We start from the raw sequence: 17,382 nt of genomic DNA, 5'->3' as shown, positions 1-17,382 counted from the left end.
AGCCATGGATGGCGCCAAAAATATAAAAAAATAATAAGCGAAGAGTTTGATGTATATAACGTGTTTCTGAAAAATCGGAACGTGGATGCATTACAGGCATTTAAGAAATACGGAAATGATATAAACAAGATACTTTGGTAGGCTAAGCGCGCCTACTTGTCTAAAATGTTTGATGTCATCAAGGATAAAAAATATTATGGAAGCAGCAACATTACAAGGAGAAACGTAAGCAAATCTATTCAACAAATATTTCACTTTCCGTCCTACTTGAGACCTCCTTTAGAGTCACGAATTTCTTGAACTGCAACTGAGAGTGATGAAATACTTAACGCATTCATAGAGCTTAAGAAAACTGGATGTGAAGATGCTGATTGTGTAAAAATGCAACCAGCAATATTTGTCTTGTACCTTATGACCCCACCTATAACGAATATATACAGGAGGTCGTGGTTTAGGATCCGACCAGTGGCATGTGGTTGTTTTTCTTCTATGTTCTTAACAATTACCTTTGAGCCTTAAATAACTAACTATTAATATCCCACTGATCGACCGCACAAGTACAAATAGAAGCATTTTGCTATGCTTTTCCTGGCTTCAGAGGCTGTGGGTTTACTTAATATGTACTATATAGGAGGCTCTTATTAAGACGAACTTGGTTAAGACGAATTCTCGAAAAAGATGAACTAGCGGTTGGTGGCAGATGAAGTAGTGGTTGGTTGCTTTCCCAAAGGACTCAATGTAAAAATAATCTGCTTAAGAAGAACTGTTTGACGTGTCCTTAGGTAAAGATAAACTTTTTTTTTTTTGCAGTGACCACGAATAACGGTGACCCCGCGTAAAAGCACGCACGGCGCTTTTGCGCAGCAGAAGACAAAGAAAAAATGATATAAAATGCGTCTACCCAGGAAAGAGCACCCCCACAAGATGGCTTTCGCGCACCTTTGCGCAAAGCTGCAGGAAAGCTGTGTTGCAGAAGCGCTTATTCTTGGGGGAAAGCTCCCTTGCCGGTACGGAAAAGGCACGGCACCATCGCGCCTGCGCTGATATAGGTCGCAGCCGTATGGTTTCGGCATCGCGTGCTCGCCACGTGCCGCGCTTTGCCCCACACAGACTAAAAGGCGCGTATGCTTAAAATGCACTCGCTCGTTGACTTTGGGCTTAAAACCTTCGGGCAGCATTTTGTTGCGAAAGCAACCCTACGCGAGTCGCCGAGCCATTTCGCGGAGCTGACGAAAGGCCATAATGCGCATGCGCGAGGAGCAGTGACGTCACACGGCGCACAGCTGGCGCGCCGCCGCCGTCGCTGCACGGGTGACTCAGAGGTGCCGCCCCGCTCGCCAGTTGCGCATGCGCAGTAGCGGCGCATAGCGGCGCCGCCGCCGCCGCCACGCACTCCCCATCGCCTCTCGCTCTCCTCGTTGCTTTCGCAATCCTCCAGGTTTAACCAGAGCTAAACCACTGCCAATTTTTTCAACACATGCGGCGTCGCAACACGCGTTATCGAAGCGTATGCATGTCCACATATCGGCACACATTGCCTGCAACGTACGGAAAGACGCGTGGTGTGCTTGCGCATGGCATTGGTAACAGCTATGCTGCAGAAGGAGCGAGACAAGAGAGAGACGCATGTCTACCCTGCTGGGTTCCTTTGAAACGCTCGGAGCAGGATGGAAAGCAAAAATAAGACGAAAACACAAAAATAGGAGCCACTGCGGGATACGATGCGAAAAAAAAAAGCGGCGAAAAAAAGAAAAAGAAAACTGCGCCAGTGCCATTTTCATGTCGGATAATGTGAGCGTGCTTCATGCCCTCATTCTTTCACTCACTTCGTGTCACGGTGTAAGAATATATTAGATGTTGACACTCCGCTCGACGGCGCGGCCAAATCTTGTTTGCCGCTCTTCGTGCTTCTTTTGAATGCGGACAGCTGGCGCCACGCGATGTAGGCTTGGCAAGCCGCCGAGCTGCGGCGGCCGTACTGCCGATGTTGCGGGATCATTTAGTGGCACTGAGTGTACGTGTGCTTGTTTAAGTGCGGCAATGCACAGAAGGTTTGAAATTGATGTCGACTATGCGTTATTTTACGCCATTTCATGTTCACTTGCTGGAATTACATGAATAGACGGAACAACAGCGAGGACGCGGCCCTGTGGTCCTTCGGAGCTCGTTATCGAAATAGATTCAATGAAAGGCTTTTTCACTCATCCCCACTACTTCAGAGAGCATGGTTAACTATTACGCCTCTTAAACGGTCGGCCTCAACGGGCACGCTCCCACACTTCGGCCAAAGAGTCTATACGCTTGCATTCAAGCATTGCTTGAGCAGTGTAATCACGCTGTGGCGATACCACCGTGCAGATAATATGGTTAACTTCGGCGACCTGGGTTCTTTGATGCACACAGAAATCTCAAGGGAGTTTGCGCATTTCGCCTGCATCACAAATACTGCCTCCGAAGCCGGGAATCGGCCCTGCGCTGTCGTGCTCGGTAGCACAACTTCGCCGCTATACGCGCGAGCGCTGGGACCGAAAGGAAACGATCAGTGCGACGCTTTAGTGGCGACGTTTGCCCCGTTTTAGTGGCTCGTGCAGCACACTTTTAGCTAAGCGACTCGAAAATGATTTGCAAAAACTCCCCTGGCGTTCCTCCAGCCGAGCTCACCTTTTAAGCTGACACCGATGATGGTGAGCGGCTGATGATCTCAGGGAAAGCTTCTTCTGTACAGGGGACAAGAAATTGCCTATCATCCATAGCTTTATGTAGAGCAAACATCTCGTGGCATGGCGGAAAGCAGAAGCTCTTTATGAGCACGCCGTATACGGATTCTCAAGAAAAAGTAACCCAAAATACATGGCATTGCTCGCAGAGTCGAGGGTGCGCCACACGTGCTGCCCGAGCGGCGGTGAGCGAGTTGCAGTGTCGATACCCCGGTCGCTTCTTGCAGCTCACTGCCGACGCTCACAGGAGGGGGAGAGCGGTAGAAAGAAAGGAAGAAATAATAAAATGGCTGAGGCTTAGCTTAGGTTAAGCCTAGTCAGATGCGAAGCATATTGTCGCCGAGTTGCATATCGAGCACGCCGCTTGGCTAGACGTTCTTAACGCTCTTCATCAGTCTCTGTAGCACGCCGCAACTTTTGCTTCTCATTCCAACGAGCAGCCCTGTCTCCAGGAGGCATCTCTATCCCGTGTACGCCTAGCAGAGGCAGGCGTACCCCCTTGTATACCGCCGCTCCAGCATCACGTGTTCACTACAGCGCACCTAGCGGCAGAAGCAGGAAACACATTGGTCGCGACGCCTCGCGCGACGGCGCGAGCTGGGGCCCCGTTTCTCCTATGTCGTTACGTCACGCATCACGTGGTCCTCCTTGGTCGCGACGCCTCGCGCGACGGCGCGAGCTGGGCCCCCGTTTTTCATCTGCTGTGACGTCACGCATCACGTGGTATGACATGGAGGTCACGAAAGGTCAATGGTAACGACACCGCCGCGCTCGAAGAGCTGGGTTGGGCTATTTTAGTATGCTTCGCATAAAAGCAGGAGGTCAGGCGCCAATTTATTCTTACCCTTCCTTTCTTCCGGTCGCTGTTCGCCGAAGGCTCGATCCTAACATACACCTTCTACGATAGCGAAAATTTCCATTTTCCAGTTCATCAAAAATCTATTTTTAAGATTTTGTGTATTTGCTGTGAGGAATATTCATTTTAGCATTGCAACAAGTTCATTAGTATAGGTGCATCCGCAAAGAGAGTTGCACAACTTATTCTAGAAATATTACCTGTCATCAACCAATGGCCACCGCTGGCGACCATGGAGCCCTGGTGGTGTCCAAATCGGACATGTCAAAAACGTGTTGCAGCGCAGCCCCAACGCATTAAATAATATTTACGACGTCGATATGAGATTGGATAGCCGTTCCACAAAACATTTAAAAATCTGAGCGGAAAAGAAGGACTGGTTAGTGAGATATAAATCTTCAATTTAGCTATGCCTCGGCTTCTTCACCGCATGCCTACCATGCTGCTGCTTCTTCTTTATACCACACAGCTCAACGGAAATGCATGAACATTGATGCCGATAGCAACAGGCATCCCGAAAGAACTATCCTATTAAAACTGAATTGTATTTTCGTCCGTAAGTGAGGCGCGAACGGAACATTTGTGTTGTGATGTCAGCTGACACCCCCAGGGCCGAATGGGTCAAATTACCTAATGAACTTAATTTTTATTTTAGGGGCCAAGGCTATATTGCGAAATTGATAGTCGTCAATATCGAAGGTGAGCACAGTTTCTAAATATTCTGTATGGTTCGAAATATCGAACATCAGAAATACGTTTTTGAAGCTTGCTGAGCTGGCTTTCCCGCATTACGAATCATAAAATGGTGCCTCTCGCTATTCTTATACATCAAATACAGGCGCAGTTGGTGTATTTGATGATGTAAAAGAAGTTAAATTGATGTCGGCGACGATACCTCACGCAGAGACGCTATTTTATGATTAGATAATGTGGAAAGCCAGCTAAACAAGCTTTCAAATGAGTATGTATGACGTTCAATATTCCAACCACAGCCCCTTCAAAGCCTTTGTTCATTACACACCCCCCGGATATAAGTTTTTCCACTATTGCAGCTTAACGAATCAAGATTCACCTCCCTCCCCTTCCTGACACGCATCCCCTCTCACAACACTTTCCTTCCCCCACCCGGGGCCTTCCTCCTCGGAGCGAAGGCCCTATTTAATCCCTGCCAATGATGAACGCTCTGCCCAGACGAAGACAAGTCCCCTTGTCGAAACGTTGGCTCAAGCAACCTGAGGTTTTCACCTCCCTTGTTCATTTTGTGATCGCCAAGGACCATCTACCACACCCTCTCTCTACCATTGCCGATTAAGAAAATTTAAAAATAGGGCTCACCTTCGATGTTGACGGCCATCAATTTCGCAATATAACCTTGCATCTAAAATAAAAAAATGTTTATTAGATCAATTAAGTTAATTAGTTATCTAATTATTGATCAATTCGAGGTTGATACTGGACGCCTGGCTCTACAACCTAGCTTAACAGACTGCCTCGACGTATCTCGGGCAGTTTTTAAAGTAAAAACCTAAAGGTTAAAAAAAATCGTCCTGTATAATTCCTCCACGTCGGGTGATCCTTCTCTACTAAATCGCAAGCTTTTAGTGAGAAAGACCTGTAAATTTGACCAAGGCAGAAAAGGCAAAATAGAAAAAATAAACGTTTTTGTTTACAAGTGACCCTCTTCACTGCAGCGTTTGAAGTACTCGCTTTAATTTTTTTGCTGAATTTACCCGTACCTGCTACTGCTTGCTTTTGAACATTTTTTGTTACGAAAGCAACACTACGCGAGTCGCCGAACCATTTCGCGGAGCTGACGAAAGGCCATACTGCGCATGCGCGAGGAGCAGTGACGTCACACGGCGCACAGCTGGCGCGCCGCCGCCATCGCTGCGCGGGTGGCTCAGAAGTGCCGCCGCCGCGCTCGCCATTTGCGCGTGCGCAGTAGCGGCGCATAGCTAGCGTGCCGGAGCCGCTGCCGCGCGCTCTCCATCGCCTCTCTCTCTCTCTCTACTCGTTGCTTTCGCAATCCTCCAGGTTTAACCAGAGCAAAACCACTGCCATTTTTTTTTCTGGCATTGGAGCCCCTTTTTCCCTCTCTCCCCTTTTCGGCTACTGACCCTTGGGAGACAAAATTCATCCGATGCGGCCCGCGTCGCCAGGTTAGCTTCAGACCTCTGCCATACACCGAGAAAGAGGCCTGGCAGTGTAATCCACAATCAACAGCGGCAACCAGAGCAGAAAGCAAAAGTGACATGCCCCACGAAAGGATTATCGCTTTGTAAGGCTGACTGCTCGTTGCGCTGGACGATCCCACTCACAGCTGCAGCTGGAGCCATGCTTGATCGTTACTCCAGGCACGCAAGCTCTACATGCAATTTCGATGGAGGCGAAATGCAAAAACGCTCGTGGGCTTCAAGGACGCCGGGGGGTCGACATCGAACCGGAATCCTCCCCTACGGCGTCTCTCATAGCCTATGAGCAGCTTTGGGACGTTAAAGCCCACATACGACCATACCATCGCTATATGTTATTCCCGCCAGCATGCGCACAATTGAGTCTACAGCATCACGAGTAATAAGTTGGTGCACGTCGGTGACACACAGCTGGTGCAAACTTTAAAGCAAACAGCCACTGTGACCAGTAGGCCATGTATCTGCCCTCATCAACCCTCACAGCTGTTAAACAACTTGTCTATACATCGGAGTCCTAGGCGCAGCAGCCCATCACGAAACGATGTCTCACCGACTCAATCGGACTCATTTATCCACGTACTGTAGGTCTGCAAGCCTCGCCAGCTTATGAACTCTAGTTTAGATGAAGATGTATCAGAAACCAGCACCCTTCTTAACATATCGCCGACAGTTTAATCAGAGCCCGCTAGTGCCTCCAGGCATAGCAAGTGAAAAGCGAATTTTCGTCTCCTATCTTCATTCTCTACTAACAAAGAGCCAAGCGAGTACTGTTGCACGCCGAGTCCAAACCAGGACTTTGATCATGGAATACCAAATACAGCGCTTGTGGCATCACACAGATGTAGAAGCAGATCAGCGGTACTCGCGAGATCCGGCAACGACCTTCAGAGCTCTTGCTCTGGAAATGCACACGTTCCTTATACCTCGAAACCGAGACCTCTCTAAGCTCGACAGCTAAGCATCGGACCTACCTTTGCGTGCTCCTGGTACTTGCGGGTACATTCAACGAAAGTGACGGGCAGTATGCATGCATGTATTTTTTTCAATAGGCGAAACCTCATGACTGCACAACTAAGATTTTTCGATGCAATACATCATGCGAAACCTCCCACATTTTACGCTACCTCCCAGTTACTGTTGGTCGTACTTCCAAGTTTTGCACTGTTTACGCTAATTCCCCCCCCCCCCCCCCCCCACCTCTCCCCCCGAAAAAAATGGAGATCCAAGAAAGACAGTCAAGGCGCGATCGAACGTCCTAGCAGGCGTCTGACCAAGCACTGCATTTTCGTATATATCAGGGACTGATGCCGAACGTGTTCCAGAGAAGGTGTTGTCATTGCAGGCATATACTGTAAACGACTTTGCGAATCACATAGACTTCGCGAAAATTGGTCGCGCGAATAATTTGGGCGCGCCACGAAATTCGATTGGCGGCCAATGCGAATGAAACGTGCGAATTGTTTGTCTTTTTGGACGAGCATGTGCCCCCTTGTGGAGGCCGCCGACGAAGTGAAGAGCGCACTGCATGCGCTCACGGCCTCGCGCTGGAACGCGCCCGGCCCCGACTCGCGAGCCACCGAACCAGCTGCCCGACCCCGAACAGCTTACGGGCTCTTGTTCTCGGCTCGCCCAGGAGTCGCGGCGCTGGACTGAACGGCCGGGACGGCAACGTGCAGCGCTCGAGAGGGCACCGCGGGGCAGCGCAGCAGCCTAGGTGAGTGTCTTGGCTGGATGGCAGCGCGGTCGGCTGTAGGGCTCCGTTAGGCTTGGCTCTTGCCTAGGGGGCTCGGGGTCAGCAGTCGTGCCTTGTAGCTAGAGTGACGCTGTAGGTAGCAGTTGCAGTAACGCACGAGCCGCTATGCGCATAACTTCACTGTACTGTCCGCGCCAGAATAGCTGCGCGGACATCGGACACCGTAGCATTGTCATCAAGCTTGTGCGAGTCGGAGGGAGTGATACTGGTGGCCGTGTGCGATTATTTACTTGACCTGGGTGCCTGGACTTTGTGTTCCCTTTTTGGCGGAGATTCTTTTAACAGTGCGAAAAGGTGAAGCTCCGATGTGCTTGCTATGCGGCTGAACAGGAACGAAACGCCAGAGGCATTAAATTAAGCGGGCAATTAATTATTGACTAACGGGAAAACCTACTGCGTTGGGCAAAACGATCCAGTGCATTTCACAGTTGTGAACAGGCCAGTGTCGAGTCCAGAAGTGACATTGCTGAAACGTAGTTCAACAGGACTTGGGATGGCACAATGTGAAGATTCTTTTCCTCCAGTCACAATCTCGGCTTATCACACATATCGCCCAGTGGCCATTTCTTGCGTAACGGGGGCGTGACTTTGCTTGAGACTTTGACGAGGGGCTTGAAGAATCTGAGCGGCATAATAGTGGTAAACTTTTACATTATTCCTGCTCAATGTTATGTTCGGTTAAGATAGTGGCCATTGATTTGTGGTGGTTGCGGAAAACTCTTTCGGCTGGTTAGTACAAGTTCGCTGGTGTAGCCCAGGCCGAGGCTTCCGCGTTTCGGTGGAGAATGAACGCCCGTGTACTGACATTTCTGTGCAATGTAAAGAATCCCGGGGGGTCTAATATGTTTAGCAGCCTTCCACGAATGCGTGTCTCATTAACCAGAGTTCACTTCCCCGCGCCCGACTGGGGCAGTTATTTCAAACCATGGCGTGTGTTCGCTTCCATTTCGAGGCACCAGCATCACTATTTCTTCACGTGGACTGAGAATTCTGCCGCATTATTATGGCCACCTGTCAGTCAGTTGTTCTCACTCACTTCTCATTGTGCTCTGTTGACAACCTCCACAACTAGGCTTACATCTACATGAAGTCGCCTTTATATGACTTTATGGCAAAACTGCTTAATTACAACGCCTGACTTACGCTTAATTTAAGGCACTCCTCGGCTAATTTAGGTAAGGCAACAGTACATTAGGTCACATGACCTGGACCATGAAGGCTATGCTCTAAAGCTCTCCGTTTATCCCTACGCCCTAGTTTATTCCTAGTTCAGCACTAGGTACTGGATGAGTCAGCATTGGGAACCGCAATTGAACGAAGTGGTGAGCTCACCGGTTCGAGCATAGCGCCGAATGCTGCCGCAGCGCTCGTTGCACTTCTCAGACGCGTGCTAAGCGATACAGCCAAAGCGTCAAACCTACCCAGCGCCCCTTGCATTTTATGCTGACGGGAATTAATATGCAGCGTGGGAGGAATAATTTTCTCTACCTGTGCACAACCGGTGCGATATCTAACGGATAACCAGAGCCTCGCTTTTTCTACTGTGGGGCCATCTTTCACATGAGTGCACATTACCTGCGTATCCGTGTGGTTATCTTGCTTGTCGAGACGTTTATGAGTGGTGTGATGGAGCTACTCGGATTTGGCTGACCCGCGAACTCGAAGTGGGAAGAAATTTCCGAGCCGAACCGACGGCTTTCATGCTGGCACATTTGATAGTTTTTTGTGTAGTGTATGCCGCTGTAGTAAGTTTGCACCGTCTGCGCGTAGCAATCGCATTTATGCGCATTATCCCCTTCGAAACGCATTTGTTGCGACTGCCAACACAGCAGTAACTAATGGGCAGCCTTTTCCGCTGTATTTTGCCAATGACCGGGGCAGCGCGTTTGGGCTTCTTGCTTCTCGACAAAACACAGACGGGCCCAAGCGTTGCACAGAACCTCTGCTATGGTGCTAATTGAAAGAAAACTCAGGCATGAGCGCAGTGTTCCGGGAGTGCCCTTCAGCTTAATGATGAAGCCGTCTTTTAAAGTCGCAAGAGTTGGGAGCTCCTTAGTTTGAGGAAGGTCGGTCCTTTCTGCACAGAACTTAATAAGGCCGGCAGCTCCGACGCACTCATGATGAAAAATTTCGCTGCTGTCTAAAAGTTTACGCCTAGAGTAAATTGTGCACTGCACGTAGCCTACAGTTATCGCCGCTGAGTGGCGCACTGGTGCCGCTATGGCGGCCCGCATAGGTATGTGTCGGAAAGAAGTGGAGAGTTGTGCGCAACAAGCATGCAAAGCAACCTACTGATCCCTACACGTCTGCTTAAGTAACAGGTCCCCTTATTTTCGTTCCTGCGCTCAGGAGTAGCTTTCGCCGAAGTGGTCACCGCTCCGTGCGACTGCGCTACGCTTTACGCCTGAAATAATGGTGCTGACTGAGACGCTGTGCGGGCTACCTACGGCGTCGTTCAGCGCTCGTTTCGTGAATCGCATCGATATGTGGGCTTCCAAGCTGGCAGCTCGGAGGACCGTGTTATTTTTCCTTTCTCTACAGAGTCGACTTGGGGTGGCCAAAGCTTCTCGACATCCCGGCTTACCTGATGAATAAGCGATGAATGAACCACGGATAGCGTTGCATTTCCTGCTCTGGCTTTCCATCAGCGTCTCTTCCAGTGCTGTGGAATACCTACCACGAGCAGGTATTTCGTCACCTCTCGCACAGTTTGCTTACAGCGCAAGACAGAGCAGAGATGCAGCAAGCCGCTGTGCGTCCATTGAGAAAATTGAAGGTTGACGCCAATGGAATAGCGGCCCCGTGCCTGCATCACTGGTGAAAAATTTTGCGAATTGGCAAAATCTGAGGTAGCAGTACAAAGAGAAAAGTACCAGGAAACGCACGACAACTGTGTCACGCCGACGGCGAAATTTTGTTTTAAAAAGTCATAAAACACGTTTACAGAAACTTTAATGATGCAATGGAAATGTACGCGCGCACGTCTTTTGTGCTTCGGTTGCTGTCTCTGTGTGTTTAGCCGGAGAAATCAATAGAAACCGAAGGAACACCCCGCAAACCCGCTGAATCTGTTAAGATGATGGGAGATAGTTTTATGGCTTGATGTGTTGCAATTATCCTGCAGTAATTTTATTTGCGCTTTATGTGATGGAGTTATGAGCTGAAAAAAAAAACATTTTTCATCACGGAAAGATGGAACTCCTTTAGTCTGTAGTCCATCATAGATCACCGAAATACGTCTTGTTAAAAAGCCTGTGGTCTTATGTGAGTGACTGCGATCACCTGGCGCGGAAAGTGTTGAAATGTTAATGATGCTTTACCTTTGTGGGCAGTTCACATAAGGCTTTTGGTTCTGTCGAAGGGACCTTATTAAAGAAAATACACCCCTTGCTATTCAGAGAAGGCACACGAATTTGGTGTTCCTCGATTCGTAGGCGTACCAGTCGCATAGAAGTTAACGAAACGGGGTCCCCTGACGTAATGATGCTAGAGTCTGCGGCGCTGGGAATTCGCAGGACTTAGTATGCTGATACACCATTTGCGCAGCGAAACAGATTTCACAAGGCCCCATGTGGACACACTTTTGATCTCACAATCTTGAGTTATTTCTCGACGCGATTTGTAAGCTATAAGGTGTGCTGTATGTATGTGCTAGCAAGTATGTAAGACAAAGCTGCTTTCCCTTTTCTTTCGCAAGGAACCGGGCTTCGTTAAATATTTCAGAAAGAAAAAATTCCGAGCTGTTTTACACTCAGCTTGCGGTCGGTTGTAGTGCAGAAAAGACTTTCTTTTTCATTAAAACAGGCCGCAGGACTTACAGTGGGTGCTAGCGCCCAACATTTCGGCGTTTACATCAACCATGGCCTTAGCTAGTACTCAGAGGGCGGGAAAGGCCACAGATTAGTTGGTAGCCGACGTGCTGCCAATGACTCAATAGCGGTTAAATATGGAGGAAAGTGAATGCAACTTAAATAAATCATAAATTTGTCTTTTTGCAGCAGATAGCCCAGCAGGACGTAGGTTATCATCGTGTGACCAAAATGTTCTAATCCAGTTCACAAATGAATGCGAGAAAGTTTTCAACGATGTCATTACATCATCCCCTGACAACACCTCCGTTAAGTGCAGGTAAGAACAAGTTTGCAAGTACAGAGGCGATGAAAAGAAATAGGAAGTGGAAACTGGGAATGGGTCACATGGGTCTCCTTCCTTGTCCATATTGTCTCTGTTGCTGCGCTAATTTCTTTATGCCAACTAGCCCGACAGCACGCCCTTCAGAAATGAGAACAGGGGAGCCCGTCCGTGCCGCGGTGATCGCATTTATTTTCATCGCGACAGTATATCGCATTGTTGAGAGCTTCGGACTGCGTAGCCTGAGAACACCTCTAGTGACAGGACGGGCAGTAGTAGCAAGCGTTCTGAGCAGAGCGCCTTGAAGAAATCTCCAAACGTGTCTTTCTGAGTGATGATTAATTGTCGGGCCAAAGCCATTTAACTAAATATCCATTCGGCTTTGTTCAAAACACAGTTTGGCTTTCAGTATCATTTTTCTCCTTCGTTCTATCATCACAGAACGAAATTACTGTGGTGCGCATGTAGATTGCAACACAGCACCGCAGCCGCAGACATTAAAAGAAAAACTTTGGCACTGTTTTAGGCTTTGCATAGCGTTGCATTGCACTGCATAGAATAGCGAGTCCCGAGGCCAGACCTGACTCCTCTGTAAACATAGGCACCGATGTGATGCGCTTGTTCGAAATGCAGCGATACTAAGCGTTATTTACAGTTAAAGGCCGAGCAGTACATAGCGCTGACTGCAGCTGAAGGGCGCACATCAGACAGAGAAATGTAGTCGAAATTCGATGCATGCACTCCTGAGGAATCCTCAGTGCCATTCTTGTTGAAGAACACAACTAAAAAGCGAGTCGTTTTCCTCTTAGTACTAAAATCACGCTTAGTACTGAACGCGGTGAGAAGCGCTTTTGAACCGTGCACCCTTGAGACCCTATCAAGTTGCGGTCGGGGAAACGCGGACAGTGAAGAGAATCGCACTGGACGTGACTTTTGTTGCAATTTTTTTTTGCAGTTATTTCAGGACTTATCACAGCTGTGTCCACGACGCCCTGCGCTCAACACGATGCGATGGGCAGTCGCAGATAGTGGACAAAGCACTCGCCACCATCGAGCAACACAGGCTCGTGAACAGGTTGAACTGCGACAGGGGTGAGTTGTATGCGCATGCAGGGCTTCTTTCTTCTCAGCAGGCAACGCCAGCCAACGGTTAGTGTCGTGTTGAGGTATCCCATACCCGGCCTCAGGAAACCCACCGGTTTTCCTGATTGTTGCCAACACGTCTCGCCCGCGTGCTTGGCTTTAACCTTGAAAAGCGGGCCACCTACTCGCGGCAGGCGAGAATGTTCTCAGACGATCCCTTGGTAGCTTCCTTTCCGGGTGGTCCATTTGCCGCAGCGCGCAGTGACGGCTGCGACAGATTACTCATGGTCTCGCTGTGCATTTCCGCGTCTGGCGCACTCTCGCTGGCCTCCGTGCGGTTCTTGTTCGGCGGAAAGCGCTTACGTGAGTGGCTTTTCTCACACAGATAAAAAAATATGTCGAAGATACGTGTATGAAAGCGGTCGAAACGAGTGCGAGGGCATACTCGAGGTGGATGCAAAGCACATCACCGATGCCAGCGACTATGCCTGCCAGTAAGCGGAATGAGCAGCAGTTAGCAAACGGTGTTTCTCGGCCAAGTAGCTGTCCCGCAATAAGTCGCTATTTTTTTCTACCTAGGTTACTTCGGTCGTACGTCGAATGCGTCAAAACAGTTATGAAGTTGACACATTGTCCACAGAAAGAGTATTTCCTTGAGATAGAGGAAGATCGCATCAGGCAAAACATTGAGAATTTTAACGTTTCTTGCAATGATGTCATGGGTAAGAGCATGTCTGCGTATAGAATGCACTAGCATTGACGATCGAACCGCGAGTGCAGTTCTAACGGTACCTTCTACTTCACGGTCATGTGAACTTGCAATACAGCAGTAAAGCTGCGTTCTGGGTCGCAAAAAAAAAAAAAATACTTTTGTGAGAACGCAAGCTGCAGGTCCCGAAGAACACATTTCGTGGGGCAGTGAACACCCTTCTTCGAAGGTCAAACTAATCTCTAAGGCTCTTCTGTCGAAATGAGAGCGTGTTGGCAGCCACTGAGGATAGACATGCTCAATGCAAGCGTCGCACGGACTCGGCCGATGGTGCTCCCGGGCGCTGCGTGCGTTTTAATTCTTTGGTTCCCTAAAATCATGCATATACTCCCCTCCTCTATCGTGCACAGAAGCTTGCGTGCCAACTGGGGAATATGACTGTCTGTGACGTGCCAAAAAGGCAATCCTGAGGCAACAGGAGCCATCTAAAAAGGAAGGAACGGAATCAAGTCTCCATTAAGGGGTCTTCGATGCGCCAAAGAGAAACAGCTACCCAGGGCCGTTAGCGTACGCCATCTGAGCGCGCGTTCTGAAAACAGCGTAGAATTGAAGCTTGGCGTTTTTGTGCCCCAGTATTATAGCTAACTATTTGTGGCACAGTGTCTGTCGCGCGTGGCTTGAAAACTGCTGTGATCGATGTCTCGCGTATTGTGCGAGCGCGGAGAACTTAGCAACGCCGTTGTTGGCCCTATCAATGACGAACTTTGTGCCGGATTGCTGCTTTGAAAACGTCAGTCTGTTGACTACGAATTACTTTTCATTTTTGGGAGCGTAGCCTACTGCAATATGAGAGACAAATTACGAGGCTGAGTCGCTGTGGATTCGAATGACAGCATCAAGCCTGCGACTAACTTTAAATGCAGCTTTCCAACGTGGTCATTACTGGCACGTGCACTTTGCAATACCTGTAGGCGCACACGCTCTCAATGACCAGTTAAGCGGAACCGCGCTTCTTATTACAGATCACATCGTGTACGCACCACAAATCAGTGACCAGTCGGTCGCATGCCGCAAGCGATCGGCTCTCCGGAAATTCTTCCTGTGTGGCCTGGCATACCACTACGTTACAGAGAAGAACGACAGCAGGACGGGCGCAGATTGGAGACTAATGTGCCAGTAAGAATTTACTTTCTTCCGTTTAGGTGCAGGAAGTGAGATTGCTTCAGCGTAAAAAAGGAAAAGAAACAGTACCTGGGCGCGGATACCCAGCAATGTATCTTCAGTGCAGAAAATTAGCGTAAGGTGTGATCGACTCATGATCCCCTCTTGCTTGACCACTAAACGATCACGCACAATATCCCAGCTCAGATGAAGTACTTCAGTGCTTGTGCTCACCTGCCCCGCACCAGGCACTTGCTGTTCTTCAGCTTTGCCGGTAACTGTATTATATATACGGGACCCGAAAAGAACAGTGCGCCCGCACTGATTCGCTTCGCACTGCGGACGGCACCCATGAACAGCGAACGTTCCCAGCCGGCTAAATTCGCACGAATGTAATCTCATCGGCGGAGCCAAGACAGGCGGGGAAAAAATAACCTCGTTTAGCCAATGCCCAGAAAAAAAAAAAAAAACAGAAAACTGCGCGTGAAGTGCAATAGAACTTCTAGAGCTGTCATCGCTTGTTTGTTACTCTTACGCTGCCCAATATCCGCCTTTCAGAGCCGTCCACGAATACCAGAAGTGCACGTCAATGGCTCTGTCTTCGACGGACTGCTTCATGGACGAGGCGCTGCGGCGACACGTATCCTACTTTTCGAGCGGAGCGCTGGATGAACAAGGAGTGGCGTGCAGTTCGGACGGCATGCCCAAGGCTCAGCGTTCGCAAATCTCAAGTGCGTACTCAGTGCGCTTTTTTCAATTCAAAGCTTTCTAATCGCAAATTACGCATTCTCAGCTGGTGACACGTTTGCTTTCTCCACCCCATGTTGGCTGAGCACAACTAACAGGCCAGCGTGGCATGTAGTACTTTATTCTGGTCGCTGAGGAGGGAGATCAAGGATCACGAATATCAAATGAGCCCGGCTCTCTGCGCTGCTCTTTGCAGGTTGTAATCAAGATTGATAGTAGAGTATATTTATCGGAGATATAGCTGCAGAGTATAGATATCAGAGTTCGACATCAAAGACGAGGAGCATGGGTGCAGGCGTAGGGCCAATCTCACGAGCGATAGCAGGGCCAGGTCCGACGCGCGCTTGGCTCAGGGTCTGTTTCCCTCTAGCCGTAAGAATTTATTCGCGGCCAAAAACGCCTTCCGCGCAAAATGAGAAAAAAAAAAAAATGTGCAGGCTTCTTTGTAGACGAACTGAAAAAAGCCAAAGTCAACCATGGAAAGCCGGAAGCGCATCCAGAAACGATGACAATGAGAAAATGCATTAAACCTCCGCGCAACGACACTGTGCTTCATGGAAGCGTGTCGCGATTAACGCATTAATCGCGCGTGAGAGTCCCTCTGTGTGAGTGCTAAAACCTACCATTGCAGCAGCCGCATCCTGCGTTGAAAAATCTTCGTAGACAGCCAGAGGCGCTCCGTGGCCTGTTATGGCACGAGGGAAATCAAGACGAGGCTCAGAACTAAAGTAACATGAGAATGTGCGCGATTTGATGAAAGCTGTGTCTCTTTGCCTCATGAACAAATAGAGGCGATTTTATCATTATTAATCAAGCTATATTTTTATCGTCGCTGGCGCTCACAGAAGGTGCAAATATGAAGTTCTTGTTTTGATGGAATAGTTCATTGCAGTCTATGTTTAAAACAATGCAACAGTTTGACTCTAATACCAATGCCAATCCGACTCATTTTACACTACTGCATTGCCTCAAGCAAAACTGTGTTTCTACATCATTGCCGCTATCATCCAGTAGGCCAGGCGGATGGTGCAATGAGTATGGAATGGAATCCTTGGTTACAACACCCTTGTTCTCTTCAACGGAGCCGGTCAATTCGTTGATCTTCAGGCCGTGAGACTGTAGCGGCACCACGCAACAGCTTAACTACGCGGTATTCTTCCTATTTTTCCTCGTTCACTAAAGAAAAACTGGACGAAAGACTACATGGTGTAAACTATTTAGTGTTCTCAGCAGAGACTTACGGCTTCCTAGCTGCGACACTGGCCCGGAATGATAATGTAAAAACGTTCATACCTTGACGAATAGAAGCAACATGAAAAACGCTACAATTTCTCAGTGATACTGGAAAACGCCTCCTTGCTCATTGAGCACGTCAGGAACAGGTCTGTCGCTGCAGTTCGTTTTTAAGACAGATTCGCGGCTCGCCAAAGCGCGGGCGATGGTCTTGTTAAACTAAGGCATCTGAGCTCGCACATGACTAGTCCGGTGAACACGGATACAGTCCCAAAAGAGTAGATACATCATATTTATGCGCCAGATTTTTTTTAAACATAGCGAATGACACCAGTAAACCTGGAACACAATGCGGCTTAGATAATATGAAACCGCGTAGCTAGATTCTATTTACGAAAGAGTGCCCTTTTGACACCCGCAAAACTGGTGAAAGAAGAGAATACTGCTGTTGGGTTTAAAAACTAGGCTCGCGATCCGCTCCCAAATCCTTCTCAAAATGAGAGCAGTGTCCGCACTTACTACGCCTGCTGCGCAATGCTGTCAGCAGCCGAATGTTCCGCTCGTCACGCCGGCCACTGGTGACGCAGGCGGGGAGAGGTCTGTTTAAGAACCTCATTTCATGCGCCGTGCTGGTGCCGCTCGCGATAAGTCTCGAAAGTTGACCTAGCTCACTCGCGCGCTGGATCAACTAGTTTTAGGCACTTCAAATACGTTTAAGGCACTTGTTGCTTTCCATGCTTGTCTGTACGTCCATAATGCCTTCGGCAATATTTTGTGGTCGTAAAATTTAGAGCCATCCT

The 17,382-nt window shown here is 48.8% G+C and overlaps 1 pseudogene; it reads left to right on the top strand.

Moving 5' to 3' along the window:
- The first annotated feature begins 9,738 nt into the window (after positions 1–9,738).
- Positions 9,739–17,382, top strand: part of LOC149350797 (uncharacterized) — a 60,048-nt pseudogene continuing 52,404 nt past the window's right edge.

Source organism: Amblyomma mixtum, chromosome 3 (genome assembly GCF_055824585.1).
Source record: "Amblyomma mixtum isolate Tamu chromosome 3, ASM5582458v1, whole genome shotgun sequence".
NCBI classification, from domain to species: domain Eukaryota; kingdom Metazoa; phylum Arthropoda; class Arachnida; order Ixodida; family Ixodidae; genus Amblyomma; species Amblyomma mixtum.
This window is presented reverse-complemented; position numbering and strand designations above follow the sequence as displayed.